The sequence below is a fragment of the Oncorhynchus keta genome, chromosome 16 (assembly GCF_023373465.1).
Source record: "Oncorhynchus keta strain PuntledgeMale-10-30-2019 chromosome 16, Oket_V2, whole genome shotgun sequence".
NCBI lineage: Eukaryota > Metazoa > Chordata > Actinopteri > Salmoniformes > Salmonidae > Oncorhynchus > Oncorhynchus keta.
In genome coordinates this window covers 8,575,070-8,586,051 of record NC_068436.1, presented here as the reverse complement: position 1 = coordinate 8,586,051, position 10,982 = coordinate 8,575,070, and positions in this window count along the sequence as shown.

Genomic DNA, 10,982 nt, shown 5'->3' with positions numbered 1-10,982 from the left:
GTAGCTTGGCGGCGTACCAGGGAGCAGTGGGTGAAGGGGACTGAGCAGGTTTTGAGGGGAGCGAGGGAATCCAGGGAGGAGGAAAGGCAGTCATTGCAGTTAGTGATGAAGGGACTGGGAATAAGGACTGGGGTATGTATTAATAGCAGCGCTATGTTGGTTGATTTAGTGGTCTCAAACCAGTCAGCTTATTAACATTATGGACAAATATAGACCCATTGCAATTATTGACAATGAAAGAGGTAGGAATGTTGTTCCTTTGTCATATAATTGCTACATTTACTATCAATATAGCAGTAAATATAATTTTCCAGATTGTATTTTGGCAATTATTTTTCACAATGTGAATATTTGGTCACGACTGAGACAACCTGGTTCGATTTGGATTTGGCAAAACCCGTGGCCTACACGGTACAAACACAATATGTAACAGGCTTTTTTAGGCTTATACAATGCCTTGCAAAAGTATTCATACCACAAGGAATTCTTCACATTGTTTTGTGTTACAAAGTGTGATTAAAATGGATTTAATTGTCATTTTTTTTGTCAACAATCAGCAATAAAATCCTTCCCCAGTCTCTGGTGTAAAGACTGAAGCAGTATTTTGCCAGTGCTTAACTGTATCCGTTTTTCTTTTTATCCTGAAAAACTTTTTGCCAATGTCAAGCATTCCCATAACATGATGCAGCCACCACCTTTTTGAAAATAAGGAGGCAGTTACTCAGTGATGGGTTGTGTGGATTTGCCCCAAACATAAGGCTTTGCGTTCATGCCAAAAAGTATATTCCTGTTTTGCAGCCTTGTTGCATACAAGATGCATGTTTTAGAATAATCCTATTCTGTATGTTTGTGTTCTTCTTTTCACACTATCATTTCATTGATTGTGGAGTCATTTACAATGTTGTTGAACCATCCTCAGTTTTCTCCCATCACATTCATTGAACTCTGTTTTAAAATGACCAATGGCCTAACTGTGAAATCCCTGAGCAGTTTCATGTCCTGCAGTTACCTCTGTCCCCCAGTCCTCAGTTCATCAGGACGGCTGTATCTTTAATGTGTCTGGGTGGTTTAATACATAATCCACAGCATCATGACTAATTTAACCATGATATTCAAATGTCTGATTTGTTATTATCTACCAATCACTGCCCTTCCTTACGAGCCTTTCGAAAAGCTCTGTGGTCTTTGTAGTCCAATCTGTGCTTGAAATTTTATATTTGCCTGGGGGACAGAGGAAAGGGTTGTCATTCATAAATCATGTCAACCCCTAATATTTCACACAGTGAGTCAATGCATCTTATTATGCGATTTGTTAAGCCACATTTTTAATCCTGAACTAATTTAGGTTTGCCTGAAAAAAGGGTCTGAATACTTATGCAACGACTATATTTTTTATATTTTTATTGATGTTGTAAAAGTCTTTGACAGATTATTTTGAGTAGATTATTGACAAATTATAATTGAATCAATTTTAATCCCACTTTGTAACAATAAAATGTGAAGAAATCCAAGGGGTCTGAATACATTTGCAAGGAACTGTATACAGTGCATTCAGAAAGTATTCAGACCCCTTGACTTTTCCACATTTTGATATACGTTACAGCCTTTTTCTATAAATTGATTTAAATAGTTGTTTCCCCCTCATCAATCGACACACAATACCCCATAACGACAAAGCGGAAACAGGTTTTTACATTTTACAGTTGGCATGTATTGCCACGGTGGAGGCACTACAGGAGTCTTGGTGGTGGAAAGGCTATGTACTGGCAGGGGAAGACTTAAATGCAGTGCCTTTGGAAAGTACTCAGACCCCTTGACATTTTCCACATTTTGTTACGTTACAGCTTTATTCTAAAATGCATAAAATAAAATAAACCCTCAGCAATCTACACACAATAACCCATAATGACAAAGCGAGAACAGGTTTTTATTCATGTTAGCAAAAAACAGACTCCTTATTTCCATAAGTATTCAGACCCTTTGCTATGAGACTTGAAATTGAGCTCTGGTGCATCTTGTTTCCATTGATCATCCTAGAGATGTTTCTACAACTTGATTGGAGTTCACCTGTGGCGAATTCAACTGATTGGACATGATTTGGAAAGGCACACACCTGTCTATGTAAGGTCCCACAGTTGACAGGGCATGTCAGAGCAAAAATCAAGACATGAGGTCATAGGAATTGTCTGTAAAGCTTTGAGTCAGGATTGTGTCAAAGCACAGATCTAGGAAAGGGTACCAAAAAAAAGTTTGGAAAAAAAGTTTGGAACCACCAAGACACTAACTGGAGCTGGCTGCACAGACAATCTAAGCAAACGGGGGAGAAGGGCCTTGGTCAGGGAGGTGACCAAGAACCCAATGGTCACTCTGACAGCTCTGGAGTTCCTCCTGTGAAGATGGGAAAACATTCCAGAAGGACAACCATCTCTGCAGCATTCCACCACTCAGGCCTTTATGGTAGAGTGGCCAGACGGAAGCCACTCCTCAGTAAAAGGCACATGACACTCCGCTTGGAATTTGCCAAAAGGCACCTAAAGACTCAGACGATAAGAAACAAGATTCCCTGGTCTGATGAAACTAAGAGTGAACTCTGGCCTGAATGCCAAGCGTCACGTCTGGGGGAAACCTGGCACCATCCCTACGGTGAAGCATGGTTGCGGTAGCATCATGCTGTGGGGATGCTTTTCAGCGGCAGGGACTGGGAAACTAGTCAGGATCGAAGAAAAGATGAACAGAGCAAAGCACAGAAAGATGCTTGATGATAACCTGCTCCAGAGCGCTCAGGACCTCAAGACTGGGGCGAAGGTTCACCTTCCAACAAGACAACGAACCTAAGCACACAGCCAAGACAACGCAGGAGTGGGTTCGGGACAAGTCTCTGAATGTCCTTGAGTGGAACAGCCAGAGCCCAGACTTGAATGAAATCGAACATCTCTGGAGAGACCTGAAAATAGCTGTGGAGCAACGCGCCCCATCCAACCTGACAGAGCTTGAGAGGATCTGCAGAGAAGAAACTCCCCAAATACAGGTGTGCCAAGCTTGTAGTGTCATACTCGATGCTGTAATCGCTGCCAAAGGTGCTTCAACAAAGTACTGAGTAAAGGGACTGAATACTTTTGTAAATGTGATATTTCCGTTTGTTATTTGATTTAAAGTAGCAAAAATGTCTAAACCTGGTTTTGCTTTGTGATTGAGGTATTGTGTGTAGATTGACGAGGGAAAAAAACTATTGAATCAATTTTAGGATAAAGCTGTAATGTAACAAAATGTGGAACAAGTCAAGAGGTCTGAATATTTTCTCAAAACGGCCTTTCTCTGTTCTTCTTTGATGTCAGAAAATAAATACCAGTTGCGGTCTCACTCCGATTTACTTTAAATGATTCCTAAAATCAGAACAGATCACTCCGTGGTCTTGGAATTCTCTCCAGACCAGCTTGAAACTACACAATCTTGTTTCCTTGGAGTTTAAACGTTTGGTTGACTCACATGTTACTGAGGAATGCGATTGTTTGTCATTAGGACTTGATACGGTGGTACATATGATTGATTTAAAAAAAGAAATATGACGTTTGTATGTTTCTGAAATTGAAATGTATGTTTGTGATTTAAAAACATTTTTTTTTTATGATGTCTAAGTTCTTATCTGATATTTGTCTCAAACACTGTTCCCCCCTGCTGCTGTCTTGGTTGGACCAGGTCTCTCTTAAAAAATAGATTTTTACCTCAATGAGAATAACCTGGATAAATAAAGGTTGAAAACAATATATGCAGTACCAGTCAAAAGTGTGGACACCGCCTCAATCTGGCCTCCACAATCACCCGACCTCAACCCAATTGAGATGGTTTGGGATGAGTTGGACCGCAGAGTGAAGGAAAAGCAGCCAACAAGTGCTCAGTATATGTGGGAACTCCTTCAAGACTGTTGGAACAGCATTCCAGGTGAAGCTGGTTGAGCGAATACCAATAGTGTGCAAAGCTGTCAAAGGCAAAGGGTGGCTACTTTGAAGAATCTTAAATATATTTTGATTTGTTTAACACTTTTGGTTACTCCGTGATTCCATGTGTGTTATTTAATAGTTTGTCTAAACTATTCTACAATGTAGAAAATAGTACACATAAAGAAAAACCCTGGAATGAGTAGGTGTGTCCAAACTTTTGACTGGTACTGTATATCGTTTTTATTTTCTAGAATCGTAACATTACTTGCTACAGTGATGATGGTGGGATATTTTCTCCCAGCAGTTTCAATTCAGCTAACGTTAGCTAGCTACATGTTGACAGCTAGCTAATGGCATTTATATTAACTTCAGATGGTTAACTATCGAATATATTTGTTTTCCCCTCGCATCTAAAGCTTTCTTATGAAGCTTGCCAGTTGATAAGTTAGTATGAATGACAGAGGCCAGCTTGCAGCTGTCAAATGAGTTTGAAATGTACCATTGTTAAACGTTCATGCCTTTTCACAAAAAAAATCTATCTACACGGATAAAATACATGACTACCTTCAAGTAGTTTTATTGTAGTACTTCAGGCAGAGTAAAGTTACTTTGCAGAAATGAATTATCTTTTAACTACTTCCTGAGATGTGATTGATAGAACAATTCAGCCAATGGTTGCAGCAATAGGCGGCTGTGGTTTTGGTTGATTGGTCAGGAGTAAAAGGTCCTGCGCAAACCAGTTTTATTTTTTTATTATGAATCTCTCTACAAATGTACTAAACATTCTACAAGCTCAAGACTCTCTTGGTAATGTGACAACAGTGACAGAACTCTGCATGCGTGCAGATAAACAATCTGCAAGTGTATTTTTGATTCACACAGAATATTCATAGTCGTAGTAAATGGACTTGTAATAATTCTGAAAATAAATGATGCTTGCAAATCTTATTGAATGTATTCAAGTTACATTGACACTTCATGCATTATGATACAAGCTTTAGAAATTAAATGACATATTTCTGAATGTACTTGCAATTACGAATTTCCTGCGACAACGACATTTAAAATAGAAAATCACAGGGTTCTGTAAGTATTATCTCATTCTCTTATAGGAATGTGCGACAGGGATTGCGCAATATAATAACGGCGTCAGGCCGCACAGCCTCGGCCTTCTGCAAAATGTACTTCTTGCCCTTCCTCTGTATCAGTCGAGGATCTGGGCCTGGGACGACTGGCTAGGACACGCTCGCATTGTCCTCTCTGCACGCTCCCCCTGCGACCTTTAGTTCTAGTAGCTATCGTTTCCTCCGCGATGCCCAGTTTTCTTTCTGGCATTGATTATTTCCAAACGAAACACTCCATTGTCATCGTCTACGAGTTTACAGATCTGTCATGGCTGCATTCGCTAGAAATTCCATAATGGAGGCTATTTGAGCGTGAAAAACCATACAGTTAACCATTGTTGTAAGAGGAGACGGGCTCTCACACCCACTATTACTATGTATATACACAGATGACGAGGCTTGAGCTTTGTCCTTTCTCTATTAGATTTGATCAACTCCTGCATCCTCTCTCCTCAGTCCTCTCTGGCCTCCTTTTGAAAAAGGTCAAAGGTAATCGAGGAGAGGCAGCGAGGAGAGGACAGGGAAAGTGGACATCACACTTTAATAGAAAAACAACATTGGATGTTCTAAGTCCATAACAATGCTTAAACCACATGAGACCACTTCTGAGGTCTGGGAAAATCTATGAAATGTTGGTTTTTGAGTGTAGTTACCCTTTAATTGAAGCGCACAGGCACCTAGCACTGTTTGATTAGTGGCATTTCTGTAGCACATGAGAGGAATTTGCAAAACAAATGTCCACTGAATTGAAGCAAATAATCATTCTGCCAGGTAGTGTCACGAACTGGCTCGAAGTCCATAACAAAAAGGGAGATGGTAGAGATTAGAAAAAACAAAAATATATTTATTAACTGAAGTAACGTAAATACAATTAACAACGGTGTGTGTAGTCAGTAGTGTAAGTGAGTGGTTGCGTGCATTAATGTGATAATGAGGGGTGTTGAAAGGTGCCAAAGCGAACAAACAAACCGGCCACAAAATGCCACAACCAAAATCTAACAGTGTGTCTGCATGGAGAGCGTCTCCTCAATGACTGTGGAAGAGGTGTATTTATCCCGGGACACAACCGAGCCCAGGTGTCCCATTTTGCTGACGACTCTCCCGGCTCCGCCCACCGACATCCTATTATGAAAAACGAGAGCAAAGAGAAAGAATTCGGCAGACAAGAGTGGAAGGGTCATCACAGTAGGCATAGGCTACTTTGTAGCTAGTTAACATTTGGTTGTACTCTTGGATTGAGTAGACCTTCCCGTACAATTCTGATTACTCCATGAAGGACATAACTCTACCATTCCAATTTACAAGATAATTTAAGAACAAAATACCCTTTTCAATCATCTTTCCCATAAATACAGGTATTTTATCAACCAGCACATTTGAGTTCAGCCATAATATTTGTTGTAATATTTGTTCTATCCTTTCAGGGGGATGAAATTGACATTGTAGCCAGCTCTGCAATGCCTGTTTGAAAAAGAGAGATACTTTGAAAAAAGTACAATTTTCAATTAATTAAGAAAAACAAAAGCAAAGAGAAAGAATTCGGCAGACAGAATGGGGGGCTCGTCACAAATGAGACATGGCAATCTGCACAAAGGCAAAAAGGACATGTTTAAACAATGGATGAGCTTTTCTTAGTAATCTACTTGAGAACCATTTAGGGTTCAAGTAAAACTTTTGAATAAGTGAAGCTTTTGGAGAGGTTTAGTGCTTTTATATTTAATCATCTCAACCCACCCAATTCATATTCATCATATAGATAGGAACATTTTATTTTGTCTGCTTTAGCATCCCAGATAAAGCGAAATAATTTTTGCTCATATGATTTGAAAAACGAATCATCAGGAGTAGGCAGCTACATAAGTAAGTGAGTAAACAGATATGACTAAGGAGTTAAACAGGGAAATTGTTCCATAAATAGACAGGTATTTACCTCTCCATGGTTGCAGGATCTTGTCTATTTTTTCTAAGTTTTCAATGGAAATTCATTGTGGAGAGCTTATTTATATATTTTCTGACATGAATACCCAGTATGTCTACTTCACTATCAGCCCATTTTATAGGGAAACTGCAGGGGAATGTAAAAGTTTTATTTTTTTTAAGATTCAATACGTAATATTGTACACTTATCATAATTTGGTTTTCGTACAGAAAAAGAGTACAGAAAAGTTATCTAGCTCTTCAATGAGACATTGCAGGGATCTAGCTTGCAGACTTAATATAAAACTTGAGTCATTGGCATACATGAACACCTTTGTGTTTAAGCCTTGGATTTCTAATCCTCTAATGTTGTTATTGTATCTGATTTCAATAGCTAGCATTTCGATGGCCATAACGAATAGATATGGTGACAGCGGACACTCTTGTTTAACTCCTATTGACAATTCAAAACTCTAAGAAGTAGCCGTTATTTACTATTTTACACCTGCAGTTGCTACACATTATTTTTACCCATTTTATAAGAAAATTTTTAAAAAATCCAAGCATTTATAAATAAATCCAGTCTTTATCAAATAACTTTTCAAAATCCTCTATAAATACTATCCCTGGCTTTTGTTTCATGATGTTCTATTATTTCTAGTAGTTGTTGTATTGTATGCATTGTCCATGTAGAAAACCTGTCTGATCAGGATGAACAATACTTGGTAAAACCATTTTAATTCTGAGTGCTATGCATTTCGCTAGTATTTTTGCATCACAACATTGAAGTGTCAGGGGCCTCCAGTGTTTTTAGATAGACTGGGTCTTGTTTTAATAATAGAGAAATCAGACCTTCCGGCGGAGTACCTGACAGACTACCATTTCTATAGGAGTAGTTAAATCGAACAATGGTGCTATGATTAGATTAAAAAAACACATGATATACTTCTACCGGTATGCCATCAAGCCCTGGGGTTTTCCAAGACTGAAAGGATTTAATAGCCTCAATGTTCTCCCTCTGTAATTTGGCCTTCGCACTGATCTTTCTGTACATTTGTTCATTTTCCATTTTTTAAATATTATTTGGAAAGAATTCCTTACCATAATCTTCATTCAGTGGGATAGGGTGGGATGGAAAAGAGAACACCTGCCTAAAATAATTAGCTTCCTCTTTTAAAATATAATTCGGAGAATCATATATGACTTCGTCTTCAGTAACGATTTCTGAAAATTATTTTTGTTAGCGTTCCTGTATTGGAGATTCAGGAAGAATTTTGTGCATTTTTCTCCATATTCCATCCAGTTTGCTTTATTTTTGTAATAAATCACATTAGATCAATCTTGAATAAGGTTCTCAAGTTCTTTTTGTTTTTCCCCTAACTTATTTTGTATCTCTGTACTATTGCTATCAACCTGAACTTTTAGTTCATGGAATTCCCTTGTCTTGTTTCTTTAGACAGAAACCTCTTATTTTTATTGATGAATATTGAATTGAATGACCTCTGAATGTACATTTAAAGGTATCCCAAACAATAAGGGGATTTGCTGAACCTATATTATACTAGAAAAAAAATTGGTTATAAATGATTTTGTCTTAGTTAAAAATAAGTTGTCCTCCAGTAAACTTTGATTACATTTCCAATATCCCCGTCCACATGGAAAATTGTGTGAATGTTATGTGAATGCCAATTAGATGATCCAATCGCATTCTGTCTCCTATTAAAACTTTTTAAACCTTTGATGAAAGAGACAGTAGTCAGGATGACTAGCTTGATTAAGTCTCCTCCATGTATATCTCACTAGGTCAGGGTTTTTTAGTCTCCAAATATCCACTATTTCTAACGTGCCCATAATATTTGTGATTTCCTTAAGGGCACGGTGATGGTAGTTTGTAGAGTGATTTCCTTTACGGTCCATTCAGGTACTTAACACTGTGTTATAGTCTCCTACCATAATGATTAGATAATTTATTGCCTGTAAGTTAAATAAATTGGTATTAATGTTTTCGAAGAAGTGTGGATCATCCTGATTTGGACCATATGGATTAATGAGCCAAATCTCTTTTTTGTCCACTTTCATATTCAAAAGGATCCACCTTCCTTGCGAATGATTCCCGACTATTTGCACATTCAGATTGAAATATTTGTTAATTAATATCATCACACCCTTCAAGTTCCTTTGTCCATGACAGAAAATTATTTCACCACCCCATTCCTTTTTCCACGCAACTTCATCTAAGGATGTAGAGTGAGTTTCCTGTAAACAGTATATGTTATATTCCTTTTCTTTTTGCCATGTAAAGACAGATCTTTTTTAAATAATCTGCTAAACTATTACAATTATAACTGGCTATACTTATTTCACCTCTTACCATAACTAGATACTATTCTCAGTCTAAATTGACCATAATTAGTGCTTGTAAAGTTACTGCCATCAGAGGTATTATGACGGTCAAAACTAGAGCTTTCATACGTCTGATATTTAGAATTCAAGAAATAGGTTCTAGCAATATTTATTTTATTCCCTTGCCTGTTTGCCTGTGAGCCAATACCACAGATGTTAGAAAATTGAAACAAGATATTATGTGTGTAGTAAATCGGAGTAGGTTGATGTGTATGATATTGGATGTAATTTATGATGTGTACAATGTCTGTATAAGAGTAAGACTATAATGTGTGAAGTCCAAATAAATAATAACTCTGCCAATTTGCATGGTTGAGTGTCTGTGTGTAACATGTAGTGTGTATAGCCTTAATATTAATGATGATAATTGTAATCCATATCACCATCATAGTTGCATCATAATTACCTTTAACATAACTGAAAAACACATCCCAGCATTTACATAGCAATTGACATCTCTTTCATGATCATGTGAAACCTTGCATTACTCTAGAGACGGCTTCACTACAGTACAAATGTATTTCGTACAATATGCTATTATTCCCCAATGCCCCAATTCTGATATCTTTACATTAAAAAAAAATATACAAACAATAAACACATTAAATTATAAAACAGTTTGACAAGAGGGAGAAGAGAAAAGAGGGTGAGAAGTGAGCGAGATTAGGTGTGTGTGTATGTAAGTATGTATGTATAAGTCCATATGTGTAAGCAAGTTTGTAATTGAGTATGTGTGTTCATATCCACTTCATAATGTTCAGATATGTTTACAGTTCCCATACCTTCTTTTCTTTCGTAACCTGAAGTCCCTGTAGAATTTAGTACAGCCATGGTGTTATGGAGATGTCTCGGAATAGCTGTCCATCTATAAAGAGTTTGTCCATAATGATAAAGACACACTTACCCTTCTCCCTTTGTTTTTGTACTGGATCAGTCTCTTACGACATTCGTTTATCTCCCTTGGAAATTGGTCATTGAGACCGAATTTGGTCCCTTTAAGCTCCCTTCCCCTGCTTTTGATCAGCTCCTTTTGTTGGTAGTGTTCAAATTATGCGATGATCGGTAGGGGACCCATGGTCTTGTCGCTCTCAGCTCCAAGTCTGTGTACTCGGTGGAAAGCCACCTTGTTTACAGTCTCTATAGGAAGTTTCAAGGCGGATTGCATGAATTCTCTGGATTATTCGATGGGTCCTCAGGAATCCTAGAAAAAAAAATATTTTCACACATGCTACGACTTTGTTTGTCTAGTAGCGACTCCATCACCCTGTTTTCCCTGAATAGACAATCCTTGTTGGAATCGTGGATTTTTACCTTGGCTGTGAGTGTCTTGTTTTCTCTTTGGAGCGTTATAATTTCACTCTGGCTAAACTACAAACTCCCCCTCAGCCCTGCTACCTCCTCACACAACTTTTCCAGGGTTGCATGGATTCCAGCCAGAGCACTAGCCTCTATTTCAACGGTAAGCAAATCGTCCGTGTCTGTAGATTAATTAATTTGTCTTTTTTTTGTGTTATTTTGTGAGGTATTCGGATCTTTCCATGATGGAGTATGTTGTTCCTCCATTGCGTAAAGCTGTTGGTAATCGTCGATTTCCCTCAGG